This window comes from Arachis hypogaea, chromosome 20, assembly GCF_003086295.3.
Source record: "Arachis hypogaea cultivar Tifrunner chromosome 20, arahy.Tifrunner.gnm2.J5K5, whole genome shotgun sequence".
NCBI lineage: Eukaryota > Viridiplantae > Streptophyta > Magnoliopsida > Fabales > Fabaceae > Arachis > Arachis hypogaea.
The window spans coordinates 89,493,060-89,509,812 of NC_092055.1; the positions used below are offsets into that span (position 1 = coordinate 89,493,060).

At 40.2% G+C, this 16,753-nt stretch overlaps 1 non-coding gene across 1 annotated transcript; it reads right to left on the reverse strand.

The window, feature by feature from the left end:
• Positions 1-14,382: 14,382 nt before the first annotated feature.
• On the reverse strand, positions 14,383-14,490 carry LOC112787178 (small nucleolar RNA R71). Its single transcript, XR_003194607.1, has one exon. It is a non-coding gene; the product is annotated as a small nucleolar RNA R71 (small nucleolar RNA).
• Positions 14,491-16,753: the final 2,263 nt, after the last annotated feature.

Below are 16,753 nucleotides of genomic sequence, written 5' to 3' on the forward strand. Positions count from 1 at the left end.
AAACAAAAGGTGTGCCAACATTATGGAAGAAGGTTGCAAGAATGGGTTTGAGAAAATGGAATTCACGTTTGAGCTAATGTTTGCCTCAAACATCAACTCAAACGTGAGTAGCAGTTGAAGAACACCCTGGGGAAAAGCCAACGTTTGCGCCAACGTTTGCCTCAAACGTTGAGGTCAAACGTTGGCTGAAGAATGAAGCTCCTGGAAAGCAACGTTTGAGCCAACGTTTGCCTCAAACGTGAGGTCAAACGTTGGCTCCAAAAGAGAAGAGAATTGAAGCTCCTGGGAAGGCAACGTTTGCGCCAACGTTTGCCTCAAACGTGAGGTCAAACGTTGGCACCAAAGAGAAGAGAAATGGCATCCCTAGAGGCAGCAACGTTTGAGCCAACGTTTGCCTCAAACGTGAGGTCAAACGTTGGCACCAAATAGCATGAAGGGGCATACTTCAAACAAGAATAACTTGAGTTGTAGATGTCCAATTGAGGTGATTCCAAGTGGGTTAGAAAGCTGACATTCAGAGCATTCTAACCATATATAATAGTCTCTATTGGGCATAAAATTGGCAACGCGACAAGAGGACAAAGTAGCCCCCAAGAAGCATACAAGAAGGGAGGTCCACGTTTGAGCTCACGTTTGACCTCAAACGTTGAGCCAAACGTGGAAGACAGCACATGGCCTAGCTGCATAATGCCTCACTCAAGTAATGTTTGAGTCAACGTTTGCCTCAAACGTTGGCTCAAACGTGAATGGTTCATGGCCTGGTTCACTAATGGATTTCCTCCCAATACCAAGAGCAATCAACAAAGGCTACTATCAACCCAATTCCATCAAGGCTAAAGGCCCAATTCAAGGCTTAATGATCATTTGAAGAAAGTGTATAAATAGCTTAGGATTTGAAGTTTTTGGGGAGCTTCCCTTTTCGTTTTTCAGAATAGCTGTCTTTTCAGTTTTGCTCAGAGTTCATTTTATTTTTCTTAGCATTGTTGTTTAATTCAAGAGAATTTGGGAGGAGAATTGATCTCTCTTCTTCCTTATTCTTGCCCAGCACTCTTTACTTTTCTTGTCTTGGATTTTGGGTAGAGAATTGAAGAAATTCTATTTCAATCTCACCTTGGGATCTTGTTTAATTTTCTGCTAAATTGAATTTCAGTTTCGGTTCATTGCTTTTCATCTACTTTCTTTGCAATTTACAATTTCCTTTGCAATTGTTCTTGTTGGATCTAGGAAGGCATTGAGATCTAGACTTGGTTTTCTAGTCTCTTGGGTCCTGAGATCCGAATTTCCCATTTTCCATTCCCTGTTTTGCTCATTTACAATTCTGTTTCTAGATCTGATTCAATCCAAGTGTTCTTCTATTCCTCTGCTTGTTGCAATTTTACATTTCCGTGTTTAATTTCTGCAAATCCAACTCCCCATTCCCTTTACAATTCAAGTCATTTACATTTCTTGCACTTTAAGATTTTGCAATTTACATTCCTTGCGTTCTAAGTTTCTGCCATTTAATTTCTTGTTCTTTAAGATTCAGCACTTTAATTCCTATTCTCTTTAATTTCATGCCAATTACCCATTCCCTTTACTTTTCATGCAATTTAATTTCTGTTAATCACAAATCACTCAACCAACACTTGATTCACTTGACTAAGTCAACCACTAAACTAAAATTGCTCAATCCTTCAATCCCTGTGGGATCGACCTCACTCACGTGAGTTATTATTACTTGATGCGACCCGGTGCACTTGCCGGTGAGTTTTGTGTCGGATCGTTTTCCGCACATCAAGTTTTTGGCGCCGTTGCCGGGGATTGATTAGATTGACAATGATTACGTGAAGTGGAGATCTAGATCAAGCACTTTTTCTTTTCTGATTCTTTAATCTTGGACTAACCCACTAACTGTTTGAATTTTTGCTTAAACTAAACTTCATTCTAGCAATAGATTGAAGTGTTATTGTTGGTGTTTCTTTTGTTTTGTTTGTATGTCAGGTACAGGGAGATCTATTCCTGTTTTATCTGAAGCTGACCAGAGAACTCTTAGAAGGTTAAGAAGAGCTGAAAGAGGGAAAAATATTGTTGGAGAAGAAGAATCTGAGGAAGAATATCATGAGATGGAAGGAGATACATCTAATCCAGGAGGAGGAGTTAACAATCACCCACAACAGAGGAGAGTATTGGCCTCCTACACCTTTGCAAATGCTAGACATTGTGGAAGCAGCATTCTCACCCCTAATGTCAATGCAAATAACTTTGAACTGAAGCCACAACTCATCACATTGGTCCAAAACAACTGCTCGTTTGGGGGAGGATCATTGGAGGACCCAAATCAACATCTATCTACCTTCTTAAGGATTTGTGACACTGTCAAATCCAATGGTGTGAATCCTGAAACTTACAAGCTCCTGCTGTTCCCGTTCTCATTAAGGGACAAGGCCACACAATGGCTTGAAACTTTTCCCCAAGGAAGCATCACTAGTTGGGATGACTTGGTGACCAAATTTCTAGCCAAATTCTACCCACCCCAAAGAGTCATCAGGCTGAAAACTGAGGTGCAGACATTCACACAATTAGATGCCGAATCCTTGTATGAAGCATGGGAGAGGTACAAAGCCTTAATCAAAAAGTGTCCCCCAGAGATGTTCAATGAATGGGATGTGCTGCAAAATTTCTATAAAGGCCTGACATTGAAATCTCAAGAGGCATTAGATCATTCGGATGGAGGTTCACTACAACTGATGAAAACTGCTGAGGAAGCCCAGAATCTTGTTGACATGGTGGCTAATAATCAGTATTTCTTTGCGCATCAAAGGCAATGCCAACCATCACAAAGGAGAGGAGTAATGGAGTTAGAAGGAGTGGACTCAATCTTGGCTCAAAACAAGATGATGCAGCAGCAAATTCAACAATAATTTGAGCAAATGGCCAAGAGGATTGATAGCCTCCAAGTTGCAGCAGTTAACACAAGCCAACCATCATCCACATGGGTGCAAAATGAAGAGACTCAAGAGGAGCAGCAGCAAGAACAAGTCCAGTACATGCACAACCAAAATTCTGGACAGAATGAAGTGTATGGTGACACATACAATCCATCCTGGAAGAACCACCCAAACCTCAGATGGGGAGACAATCACAACCAGAACCAACAACCATGGCAGAGGAACTCAAACCAAAACACTTCAAGAAACAACCAAAACCACAACCAGCAGCAAACTAACCAAAACCCTTACAGAAAACTTCAAAACAACTACTCCAACCCCAACCATTATCAATCCAATAACCAACCCACCAACCAAAATGCCTACCATCCACCATCCACACCTCACAACCCACCACAAACTTCACCAGAATCTCAAAGAATCACTAACTTGGAAACCTTGATGGACAAGATGTGAAAACACCAAGAAATGACAACCAAGAACCATGAAGCTTCCATGAAGAGCTTAGAGAGGCAGATTGGGCAAATCTCCAAACAGATTTCTGTTGAGAAACCTTCAAGCTCACTTCCAAGTGACACCATTCCTAATAAAAAAGAAGAGTGCAAAGCTATACAATTACGGAGTGGAAAAATATTGATAGACAACAACAAGGAGGTAACCAAGAAGCCTTTGGATAGCAACAAAGAATCATCAGAGAAAGGGGAAGCTATCAATGAAGCATGACAACAAGAAAAAGTGCCCCAGAGAAGCTCAAAGAGAAAGACAACCAGCCACATAGTTCAAAGGAAGTGATTCAGGGACAGCAGCAAGTGGAGAAGAGCATTACACCTCCACTACCATACCCTCAGAGATTCAACAAAGAAACTAAGGACCAACACTTTCATAAGTTCCTGGAAACTTTCAAGAAACTGGAAATCAACATTCCCCTGGCTGAAGCATTGGAACAGATGCCCTTATATGCCAAGTTCTTGAAGGAACTCATTAACAAGAAAAGAAGTTGGCTTGAGAAGGAAACCATTATGCTCACTGAAGAATGTAGCGCTGTGATCTAGATGGGTATCCCACCAAAGCTCAAAGACCCAGGGAGTTTCGTAGTCTCATGCACCATAGGCAAGATAACATTGGAAAATGCTTTATGTGATTTAGGTGCCAGCATCAACTTGATGCCTCTATCACTGATGAGAAAGCTTGCTATAGAAGAAGTCAAACCCACCAGGATGTCACTAGTAATGGCCGATAGATCAATCAAGATACCCAATGGAATTGTAGAAAATTTACTAGTGAAGATTGGAAAGTTTATCTTCCCTGCAGACTTCGTAATCTTAGACACAGAAGGGGAAGGAAACAACTCAATCATTTTGGGGAGACCGTTTCTAGCCACAGCAAGAACCACGATTGACATGGAGAAGGGAGAAATGACCTTCAGGGTGCATAATGAACAAATGGTAATCAATGTCTTCAAATCAATGCAACATCCCTCAGAGCAAGAGAACTACGTGAATATGGATATGATAGAAGGGCTGGTAGAAGAAATGTTTGAAGAAGACTATTTGGAGCATCAGGAAGAACAAGGAGAGGAAGTGATAGAAATATCTATTGAAGACAAGAAAGAGGATAAACCAAAACAGGAGTTGAAGCCTCTCCCTCCTCACCTCAAGTACGTGTTTCTTGGGGAAGCCGAGGCACTACCAGTGATCATAAATTCCTCCTTGAACATGGATGAAGAAGCAAGGTTGATTGAGGTATTAAAAGCTCACAAAACAGCTTTGGGGTGGAGAATTGAGGACATCAAAGGCATCAGCCCTGCTATTTGTATGCACAAAATATTATTGGAGGAAGAATCAAAACCTGTGGTTCAACCTCAAAGAAGACTCAACCCAACCATGAAAGTGGTGGTTCAAAAAGAAGTGATGAAGCTATGGAATGCGGGGATAATTTTCCCAATCTCAGACAGTTCTTGGGTGAGTTCGGTACAAGTTGTGCCAAAAAAGGGAGGAATGACAGTCATCACCAATGAGAAGAATGAATTGATCCCCACTCGGACAGTGACTGGGTGGAGAATGTGTATAGACTATAGGAGATTGAATGATGCAACAAGAAAAGATCATTTCCCTCTACCCTTCATTGATCAAATGTTAGAAAGACTAGCGGGCCATGCTTACTATTGTTTCCTGGATGGGTGCTCTGGATACAATCAAATAGTGGTGGACCCCAAGGATCAAGAGAAGACATTCTTCACATGCCCATTTGGAGTTTTCGCCTATAGGAGGATGCCCTTTGGGCTGTGCAACGCACCAACCACTTTTCAAAGGTGCATGCTTTCCATCTTTTCTGATATGGTGGAAAAATTCTTAGAAGTCTTCATGGATGATTTTTCTGTTTTCGGAAATTCATTTAACACTTGCTTGCATAACTTAACTCTTGTTTTGAAAAGATGCCAAGAAACTAATTTAGTGTTGAATTGGGAAAAATGCCATTTCATGGTTCCGGAAGGAATAGTTCTTGGGCATAAAGTGCCATGTAAAGGTATAGAAGTTGATAAAGCTAAAATAGAAGTTATTGGAAAACTCCCTATACCTGTTAATGTGAAAGCAGTAAGGAGTTTTCTTGGGCATGCTGGGTTCTACAGAAGGTTCATCAAAGATTTTTCAAAAATAGCAAAACCATTGAGCAACTTACTAATGAATGATACTCCCTTCATCTTTGATGACACGTGTAAACATGCCTTTGAAACTCTCAAGAGAAAGCTCATTACAACACCAATCATCACACCTCCTGATTGGAATTTACCTTTTGAACTTATGTGCGATGCAAGTAACCTTGCTATTGGTGCTGTACTGGGGCAAAAGAAAGACAAATTGCATCATGTCATATATTATGCTAGCAAAGTGTTGAATGAAACACAGAAAAATTATACCACCACTAAAAAAGAACTGTTAGCAATTGTATACGCATTTGATAAGTTTAGACAATACTTGATCGGTTCAAAAGTTATAGTGTACACTGACCATTCTGCTCTCAAGTATTTAATGTCTAAACAGGATTCAAAGCCAAGGCTTATTAGGTGGGTGTTGCTGCTACAAGAATTTGATATTGAAGTTAGGGATAGAAAGGGAAGTGAAAATCAAGTAGCAGATCATCTATCAAGAGTGCCACAAGAAGCCAAGCAAGATAAACCCCAGCAAGTAAATGAGAACTTCCCTGATGAACACTTATTCCACGTTCAACAAACACCTTGGTTTGCAGACATAGCAAACTATAAGGTAGGAAGGAAGATACCTCAAGAATTTTCCAAGCAACAAACGAAGAAACTGATCAATGAAGCAAGGAAATTCTTGTGGGATGAACCCTTCCTATTCAAAAGATGTTCTGATGGAATGATTAGGAGGTGTGTCCCTGAAAATGAAGTGAAGGACATATTGTGGCATTGCCATGGCTCAGCATATGGTGGACACTTTGGACCAGAAAGAACAGCTGCAAAGATACTACAGAGTGGGTTTTATTGGCCAACTATGTTTAAGGATGCCAGAGAGTTCGTTCACCAATGCAACGAATGTCAAAGAGCTGGAGGATTGACAAAAAGAAATGAGATGCCTCAAAATTTCATCTTGGAAGTAGAGCTATTTGACCTATGGGGCATTGATTTCATGGGACCTTTTCCCCCTTCATACTCGTTCAGATATATCTTGGTTGCAGTCGAGTATGTCTCAAAGTGGGTGGAAGCCATAGCCACAACCACCTGTGATGCACAGATTGTCCTCCAATTCCTTAAGAAGCATATCTTCACAAGATATGGAGTACCCAAGGGTCTTGTTAGTAATGGTGGTGGTCACTTTTGCAGCAAACAAATGGAGAAACTCCTCCATAAATATGGAGTGATCTACAAAGTAGCCACACCATACCACCCTCAGACCAATGACCAGGCTGAATTAGCAAATAGGGAGTTGAAGAAGATCTTAGAAAAGATAGTGGGAAGCACAAGAAAAGATTGGGCGAGGAAGCTAGAAGATGCACTTTGGGCATACAGGACAGCTTTCAAAACTCCCATTGGAAAGTCACCCTTTCAGCTATTGTATGGAAAATCATGCCACCTTCCTATAGAGCTTGAACACAGAGCTTTTTGGGCCACTAAACTCCTCAACCTTGACTCCCAAGCTGCGGGAGAGAAAAGGTTGCTACAACTGAATGAGCTGGATGAATTCAGGCTAGAAGCTTATGAGAGTGCCAAGATATACAAGGAAAGAGTTAAGAGGTGGCATGATAAGAAAATCATAAAGAAGGAGTTCAAGCCAGGACAGCAAGTGCTCGTGTATAACTCAAGGCTCAAGATCTTCCCTGGCAAGCTCAAGTCCAAATGGACAGGTCCGTATCTAGTAACAAAAGTCTTTCCTTATGGAGGTCTTGAGCTGCTAGATGAAGCCACACAGAGCCACTTCATAGTAAATGGACATAGAGCAAAGCCTTATTTAGGAGACTGATGAGCGGATAATTTATACGCTTTTTGACATTGTTTTTAGTATGTTTTTAGTAGGATCTAGTTACTTTTAGGGATGTTTTTAATAGATTTTGTGTTAAATTCACATTTCTGGACTTTACTATGAGTTTGTGTGTTTTTCTGTGATTTCAGGTATTTTCTGGCTAAAATTGAGGGACTTGAACAGAAATCAGATTCAGAGGTTGAAGAAGGACTACTGATGCTGTTGGATTCTGACCTCCCTGCACTCAAAGTGGATTTTCTGGAGCTACAGAACTCGAAATGGCGCGCTTCTAATTGCGTTGGAAAGTAGACATCCAGGGCTTTCCAGCAATGTATAATAGTCCATACTTTGGCCAAGAATAGACGACGTAAACTGGCGTTCAACGCCAGCTCTCTGACCAAATCTGGCGTCCAGCGCCAGAAAAAGATCCAAAACCAGAGTTGAACGCCCAAACTGGCACAAATACTGGCGTTCAACTCCACAAATGGCCTTTGCACGTGCAACACTTAGGCTCAGCCCAAACACACACCAAGTGGGCCCCGGAAGTGGATTTATTCATCAATTACTTACTCATGTAAACCCTAGTGACTAGTTTATTATAAATAGGACCTCTTACTATTGTATTAGACGTCTTTTTGACCATCTTTGGATTACCTTATGATCCTTTGATCACGTTTTAGGGGGCTGGCCATCTCGGCCATGCCTGGACCTTCACTTATGTATTTTCATACGGTAGAGTTTCTACACTCCATAGATTAAGGTGTGGAGCTCTGCTGTTCCTCAAAGATTAATGCAAAGTACTTCTGTTTTCTATTCAATTCTTCTTATTTCGCTTCTAAGATATCCATTCGCACCCAAGAACGTGATGAAGGTGATGATTATGTGTGACGCTCATCATCCTTCTCCCTTATGAACGCGTGCCTGACAAACACTTCTGTTCTACATGAATTAAGCTAGAATGAGTATCTCTTAGATCTCCTAACCAGAATCTTCGTGGCGTAAGCTAGAATGATGGCGGCATTCAAGAGAATCCGGAAGGTCTAAATCTTGTCTGTGGTATTCTGAGTAGGATTCAATGATTGAATGACTGTGACGAGCTTCAAACTCGCGAGTGCTGGGCGTTAGTGACAGACGCAAAAGGAGGGTGAATCCTATTCCAGCATGATCGGGAACCGACAGATGAATAGCCGTGCCGTGACAGGGTGCGTGAGCATATTATTCACTGAGAGGAGGGGATGTAGCCACTGACAACGGTGATGCCCTTGCATAAAGCCAGCCATGGAAAGGAGTAAGACTGATTGGATGAAGATAGCAGGAAAGCATAGGTTCAGAGGAACGAAAAGTATCTCCATTCGCTTATCTGAAATTCCTACCAATGATTTACATAAGTACCTCTATCCCTATCTTATTATATAATATTCGAAAACACCATTATCACTTTATATCTACCTGACTGAGATTTACAAGGTGACCATAGCTTGCTTCATACCAACAATCTCCGTGGGATTCGACCCTTACTCACGTAAGGTATTACTTGGACGACCCAGTGCACTTGCTGGTTAGTTGTATCGAAGTTGTGACAGACTGTAAAACTAGATCAGAGTATCTGGCCTAAGAAGCCATTACCAGAGATCACAATTTCGTGCACCAGAGACCAATGGAACAAAGAAAAGGAAGTTCAGTACCTGAGCTGAACAAACACAGAGAATGTCAAGCTAGTGACATTAAAAGAGCGCTTGTTGGGAGGCAACCCAACCTGAGGTAGTTTTCTTTTCATAGCCTTTTCAATAAAAATGTCGAATGATTTGTATGCATTGCAAGAAGCTAAGTTTGGTGTTGCACACCAAAACAATTTAAGGGAGAATGAAGGATTCTAAGTTTGGTGTTCCACCAAAACATCATTTAAAAGCACATTCTCACTTCCTGCGCGATACTAGCTCCAGGCAATCAAACAGATTATTCAACTACTTAATTGCTCTCTAGTTTAACCCCATAACCTTTAGCAAGAGCACAAGATTTTACACATAGTAACTTGTTGCATCAGAGGAAGTGGCAAGGAACTAAATTTGGTGTTCCCACACCAAATTAAATCCAAAAGCCGCACTCAATTTATGCATACTAATCAGTCACCCAAAGGGCTTGGAAAGCAAGCAACTTTTGAGAATTGTGCAGGGAACTAACCACCAATTGAAGACATTACGCACCATGACTCAAAAAGGGAACAACAGAAAGGAAGACAAAAGAACTGCAAACCAATAGGTTGTATCTATACTTAACTTCTGCTGTTGAGAAATGCTATGATTTATATCTTGCTAAAGTGTTCAGCTAGTACAAGTAAATTTTTTTTTTTAAAATAAGCTAGTCTAAGTGTGTGCTTGTGTGGTTACTTTCACTTAACTAATGCATGCCTTGTCCCCTGCATCTTTTCAATTCAATAAAAGAAATGTTTGAAACATGAAGTAAGATGGTTCATTGTTAGCTAGAAGTCAAATAATAGTAAGTGGTGGCATATATGTGTGATTGTGTGGCAATTCACTATCAGTGAATAAAAGGAATAGATTGTTCTCTCTTTAAGAAGAAAGCAGCTCACTGTCTATGAATCTCAATCAAATAAAAGTCCTTGTGTGAAAAGAAAAACAAAAAGAGAAAAGAAAAAGCCAAAAATGGCAACAAAACAAAAGAAAAATAAAAAGAAACAAAGCTAGACACCAATAGCTTGAACCTTAGAATATATGCCTGTGGTGTCTTTGTATTGGGATCTGCTTGGATTATTAAGTTCTTTGGAGTGCATCAACACTTGGTGACTTGGGTTAACTAACCCGGGATCATCAACTGAAAGTCCACTATCAAGAGCAACCTAACTACAAGGCATTTAGTAACCCAAAGAGGTACTGGGCATCAATGTTCTAAGAAGGAATGTGAGCCAAGTGTCTATAGTGAATAATGTGTCAAGCATAAGTAAAGAAAAGAGCTTGTTACACATGACACTGAACTAAAGCTTATAGAAAAATAGTAACCAAGGACAAAGGAATAATGAGAGGTCATAGCAGTGTATTGCTTGATGCTTAAAGGAAACTTTCTAGGCCTAATTGTCAATAAAAAGTGGATAAGTTACATATCTGCATAAAACCCCATGAACTACCAATAATATTCTACTAACATGAGCATTCTATTTCGCTTTCATTCTTTCTTCTTAATAATTCTCTTCTTGCTTGGGGACAAGCAAGCTTTAAGTTTGGTGTTATGATGACAAGTCATCTTAGCCTAGTTTCACTAGCCTTTTTCTTTTGTTTTCATTTAGTTTTATGCACTTTCTTGCATTATAAATTAACCATTTTAATTGGAATTGCATGGTTTCCTTAAATCAATCAACCACCTTTTAATTGATACAAAATCATGAGGTTCAAGCTAACTTTAGTTGATAATTAATTGATTTGTAAACCTTGTGAATTTTGTGATACTTTGATTGGTTGTTTTGATTACTTGTAGGTGAAGAAAGGAAACAAAAGGTGTGCCAACATTATGGAAGAAGGTTGCAAGAATGGGTTTGAGAAAATGGAATTCACGTTTGAGCTAACGTTTGCCTCAAACGTCAACTCAAACGTGAGTAGCAGTTGAAGAACACCCTGGGAAAAAGCCAACGTTTGCGCCAACGTTTGCCTCAAACGTGAGGTCAAACGTTGGCACCAAAGAGAAGAGAAATGGCATCCCTGGAGGAAGCAACGTTTGAGCCAACGTTTGCCTCAAACGTGAGGTCAAACGTTGGCACCAAACAGCATAAATGGGCATACTTCAAACAAGAATAACTTGAGTTGTAGATATCCAATTGAGGTGATTCCAAGTGGGTTAGAAAGCTGACATTCAGAGCTTTCCAACCATATATAATAGTCTCTATTGGGCATAAAATTGGCAACGCGACAAGAGGACAAAGTAGCCCCCAAGAAGCATACAAGAAGGGAGGTCCACGTTTGAGCTCACGTTTGACCTCAAACGTTGAGCCAAACGTGGAAGACAGCACATGGCCTAGCTGCATAATGCCTCACTCAAGTAACGTTTGCCTCAAACGTTGGCTCAAACGTGAATGGTTCATGGCCTGGTTCACTAATGGATTTCCTCCCAACACCAAGAGCAATCAACAGAGGCTACTATCAACCCAATTCCATCAAGGCTAAAGGCCCAATTCAAGGCTTAATGATCATTTGAAGAAAGTGTATAAATAGCTTAGGATTTGAAGTTTTTGGGGAGCTTCCCTTTTCGTTTTTCAGAATAGCTGTCTTTTCAGTTTTGCTCAGAGTTCATTTTATTTTTCTCAGCATTGTTGTTTAATTCAAGAGAATTTGGGAGGAGAATTGATCTCTCTTCTTCCTTATTCTTGCCCAGCACTCTTTACTTTTCTTGTCTTGGATTTTGGGTAGAGAATTGAAGAAATTCTGTTTCAATCTCACCTTGGGATCTTGTTTAATTTTCTGCTAAATTGAATTTCAGTTTCGGTTCATTGCTTTTCATCTACTTTCTTTGTAATTTACAATTTCCTTTGCAATTGTTCTTGTTGGATCTAGGAAGGCATTGAGATCTAGACTTGGTTTTCTAGTCTCTTGGGTCCTGAGATCCAAATTTTCCATTTCCCATTCCCTGTTTTGCTCATTTACAATTCTGTTTCTAGATCTGATTCAATCCAAGTGTTCTTCTATTCCTCTGCTTGTTGCAATTTTACATTTCCGTGTTTAATTTCTGCAAATCCAACTCCCCATTCCCTTTACAATTCAAGTCATTTACATTTCTTGCACTTTAAGATTTTGCAATTTACATTCCTTGCGTTCTAAGTTTCTGCCATTTAATTTCTTGTTCTTTAAGATTCAGCACTTTAATTCCTATTCTCTTTAATTTCATGCCAATTACCCATTCCATTTACTTTTCATGCAATTTAATTTCTGTTAATCACAAATCACTCAAACAACACTTGATTCGCTTGACTAAATCAACCACTAAACTAAAATTGCTCAATCCTTCAATCCCTGTGGGATCCACCTCACTCACGTGAGTTATTATTACTTGATGCGACCCGGTGCACTTGCCGGTGAGTTTTGTGTCGGATCGTTTTCCGCACATCAATGACCATCGAACACTGACGCGAGCGCATGGCTCACGCGAGCGTGCGAAATGAAGATATCACAGCGACGCGAATGTGTGCCTGACGCAAACGCATGGACGACGCGTACGCGTGACCTGCGCAATCTGCAAAAATAACAGAATACGCTGGGGGCGATTTTGGGCCGCGTTTTAACCCAGTTTTTAGCCCAGAAACACAGATTAAAGTGAGGGAACGTGAATAGACTCAACACACTTCGACACACCCATAGGCATCCACACACATTGAGATACATTAATATTAGGATTACTTTTAATTTTAGATCTGAATCTAGATTAGATTTATATTGATAGTTTATGCTTTGGATTTTGGATGTTGAAGAATCATCACCACCGTCGAAGTTATTACTTTAGTTTGTTTCCTTCTTCCTTTACTCTTTTCAGTTGATCATTGACCCTATTCAAATAAGTATGTTGCATTTTGGATTTATTAATACATAGAATTGCTTTTACTTTTAATTAATTTTAAATCTCTATTTTATTTTATTTTATTCAATTATGTCTTCTTATATTTCTATGAATATTAATTCTATGTCAATGGAGTATATTTTCTACTTGACATGGGGGTTGATTAAGAGGAGACACTTGAGTTGGAATACTCAAGTGCTTAGTTAAACTGGACATTGTTGTCTAATTCTGTGTCTACTAACGCTAGACCTTCCCAAGGGAAAGGACTAGGAATTGCGGATAAGAGTCAGTTCAATCACTTGACTGCCTTTATTTAATAAGGGTTAACTAAGTGAAAACAACAACCTCTTTATATTACACTTGAGAAGATTCCAACAAGGATAGAACTTCCAATTAATCAATTCCCCAGTCAAGGCTTTTTATATTAATAATAATTCTTAGTTTTATTGCTTTAATTTAAAATTATCCTAATTACTCATTATCCAACCCAAACCTTCTGGAAAATTTCTGATTAATAAATTAGCACTCTTTCCTGCAACTCGTTGGGAGACGACCTGGGACTCATACTCCCAGTATTTTTAATTCTAATTTTTGTGACAACCCTTTTTAAATTGGTGAGGCAGATTTTAGCTGGTTAAAGGCTATACTTGCAACGCATTTCTCTTATTAAGATTTTCTTAATTGGTCTAACTTCTGCCACGCACCAATTTGTGGCACCATTGTTGGGGAGTTGCAATAGTGTGCTAGATTATTAATTAGTGTACATATTTTTATTTATTTGCATATTTTATTTTTATTTTGTTACCATGAGCTATATGTCTTTCTCATTGAATGACGCGTTCATTGCCCGATCCGAGCTTAGCCGCTTTTGATCCTGAAATTGAAAGAACTCTTTCACGTATTAGGCGAGCTCGACGTTGGTTAGCCTCTGAGGGTGGTGAAGTGATTGTTATCGATTCACCAGTCTCATCTGAGGGCGAATTTGAACCACCATCGAAAGCGAGACAAGCTCCTTTACTACTGATTCAGTTAATTCCAGTGCAGATAACATGGCAGCACCTAGGAGGATTACTCTCAAGGAAGCTGGAGCCCCAGATTTTACACTGCAGTCGTATCAAGTGCATCACCCAACTCTAGCTGTAGATTTTGAACTAAAGACTGCACTAATCAACTTGATGCCCAAGTTTCATGGCTTACCTGCTCAAGAGTCTATCAAGCACCTTAGGGATTTCCAGACAGCCTGTTCTACTGTTAGGCGTAATGGTGCAGATGAAACTTCTATTCTGTTAACTTCCTTCCTGTTTTCTTTTGAGGGAAAGGCAAGGGAGTGGTACTACTCCCAACCTGAAGCGACTGTTACCAACTGGGATACGCTCAGGAGAGAATTTTTAGAAAAATACTTTCCATCTGAAGTCATAGATAGACTGAGAAAAGAAATCTCCTGTATTGTTCAAGGTGAATCGGAGACTCTCTATGAGTATTGGGAGCGTTTTAAGAACCTTCTAGACGCATGCCCCCATCACATGATTGATAGACTAGTATGATCAGCTACTTCACTAAAGGCATGAAACCCCAGGATAAGACTACGCTGGATGGTGCTAGTAATGGATCTATGAAAAAGTACAGGACCGCGGATGAAGCATGGCAACTGATCAGCGACTTAGCTGAGTCCACTAGGAATCACAGGCCGAGGCGCATCCACTCAAAAGCTGTTGCAGAGATCTTCTCTAGCGTTAAAACTACTGCTCTCACACAGAGTATATATGAAATGACCAACCTACTGAAACAGATGCAATTAAATCAACAACAAGCATATAAAGCTCAGCCTCCCCCACCACAACAAAGCCAACAGTTGGTTCCACAAAGAGTATGCGGGATCTGTGCTGATTATAGTTATTATACTGATGAATGTCCGCAGCTCCAACAGGAAGACAATATTGTGGCAGCCACTCGTAACTTCTATGACCGCCCAAATCAAGGATACAATCAACAAGGTGGCAACTACAACCAAGGTGGAAACTATAATCAAGGATGGCAAGACAACTCCAACCAAGGTTGGAGGGACAACTATAACAGAGGAGGCAGAGACAACAATGAAAACCAGAGGTGGAATAACAATAATAACAACAGACAGCAGAATCAAAACCAACCTTACAGAGCACATCACCTAAGACAGCCCCAAGGACCCCAGCACAATCAACAGCAGGTTCCTTAGATCACTTACTCCAATTCCTCATCAAATGACGAGATACTCCGTTCTCTTGCACAAGGGCAACAAGACATGCAGATGCAGCTGAATTCTACTTTAAATGGTCTGACTGCCACTTTAGAAGCTCTCGTCTCCCAGTTAGATTAATCACCTAATTCCACCAATCAACCTTCAAACTCCAGTGGAATTCCTTCTCAACCCCTACGTAATTCCAAGGGTGGCATCAATGCCATCACTTTGAGGTCTGAGACCACATTGCAGGAGAGGAACCAGGAGGAGCCAAGCTCACCAAAACACATCCCAGCTGAGGATGTGGTGGAAGTGGAAGATGCTGAAGAGGAAGAGGACATGCAAAACATAGTTGAAGAAGAAGCAGCTCAACCACAGAATGAAACACCAAAGGGTGCAGAATCTTCAAGTAATGCCATCCCTATCCCATTTCCACACCTTGCAAAGAAATCTAGGAAGCAAATTGAACTTGATCCCAAAATGGTAGAAATATTCAAAAAGGTTGAGGTAACTGTTCCCCTTTTTGATGTTATTCAACAGGTACCTAAATATGCAAAGTTTCTAAGAGATTTATGCATACATAAAGATAAAATTAATGAATTAGAAGCTATTCCTTTAGGTAGTTCTATATCTGCTTTAATGGGAGGTATACCTAAAAAATATAGTGATCCAGGTCCATGTATGGTTAACTGTACCATAGGAGGTGTAATATTTTCTGATTGCATGTGTGATTTAGGAACGTGTGTTAGTATAATGCCTTTGTCTATATATGATACTTTGAGGCTCCCTCCCTTAAAAAGGTCGGCAGCTCATTTTGTGTTAGCAGATAAAAGCATTATTACAGTGGTTGGAATTACTGAAGATGTGTTAGTAAGCATTAAGGGGCTCACATTTCCCATTGACTTCTATATCCTAGAAATGCCCCCTAATAACTCAGGAAGACCATCATCAATCCTGCTTGGAAGACCATTTCTGAAGACTTCAAAGTTCAAGCTGGACCCATTCTCAGGTACTTACTCCTTTGAGATAGATGGCAAAACAGTGAGTTTCAGTTTAAATGAAGCTATGAAGCACCCTCTGGAAGATCATTCTATCTTCCAGTGTGACATTATTAATGAAACTGTAGCTGAAGTTCACCAAGAAAAAATAGAAGAGAAGTACATGGAGCAAGGTCCAAGTGTGGGGACACTTTTTGAAAACAATGAGAACACTTTGCCATTATCACTAGTCCCAAATGATCTAAAGCCCAGCTATGAGCAGAAATTAGAATTAAAGCCCCTTCCTCCACACCTCAAGTATGCTTACCTTGAGGATAATCAGAAATTCCCAGTTATCATTGCAAGGGAACTTCCCTCTCAACAAGAAGAGCAACTGCTCAGTGTGCTGAGAAAACATAAGAAAGCAATTGGATGGAGCTTGGCAGATATAGTAGGCATCAGTCCCCAAGTTTGTGAGCACAGAATATATTTAGAAGAGGGAGAAAAGCCTATCCGTCAGCCTCAAAGAAGATTGAATCCCACCATCTTAGAAGTTGTCAAGAAGGAAGTGACCAAGCTACTTGAAGCAGATATCAT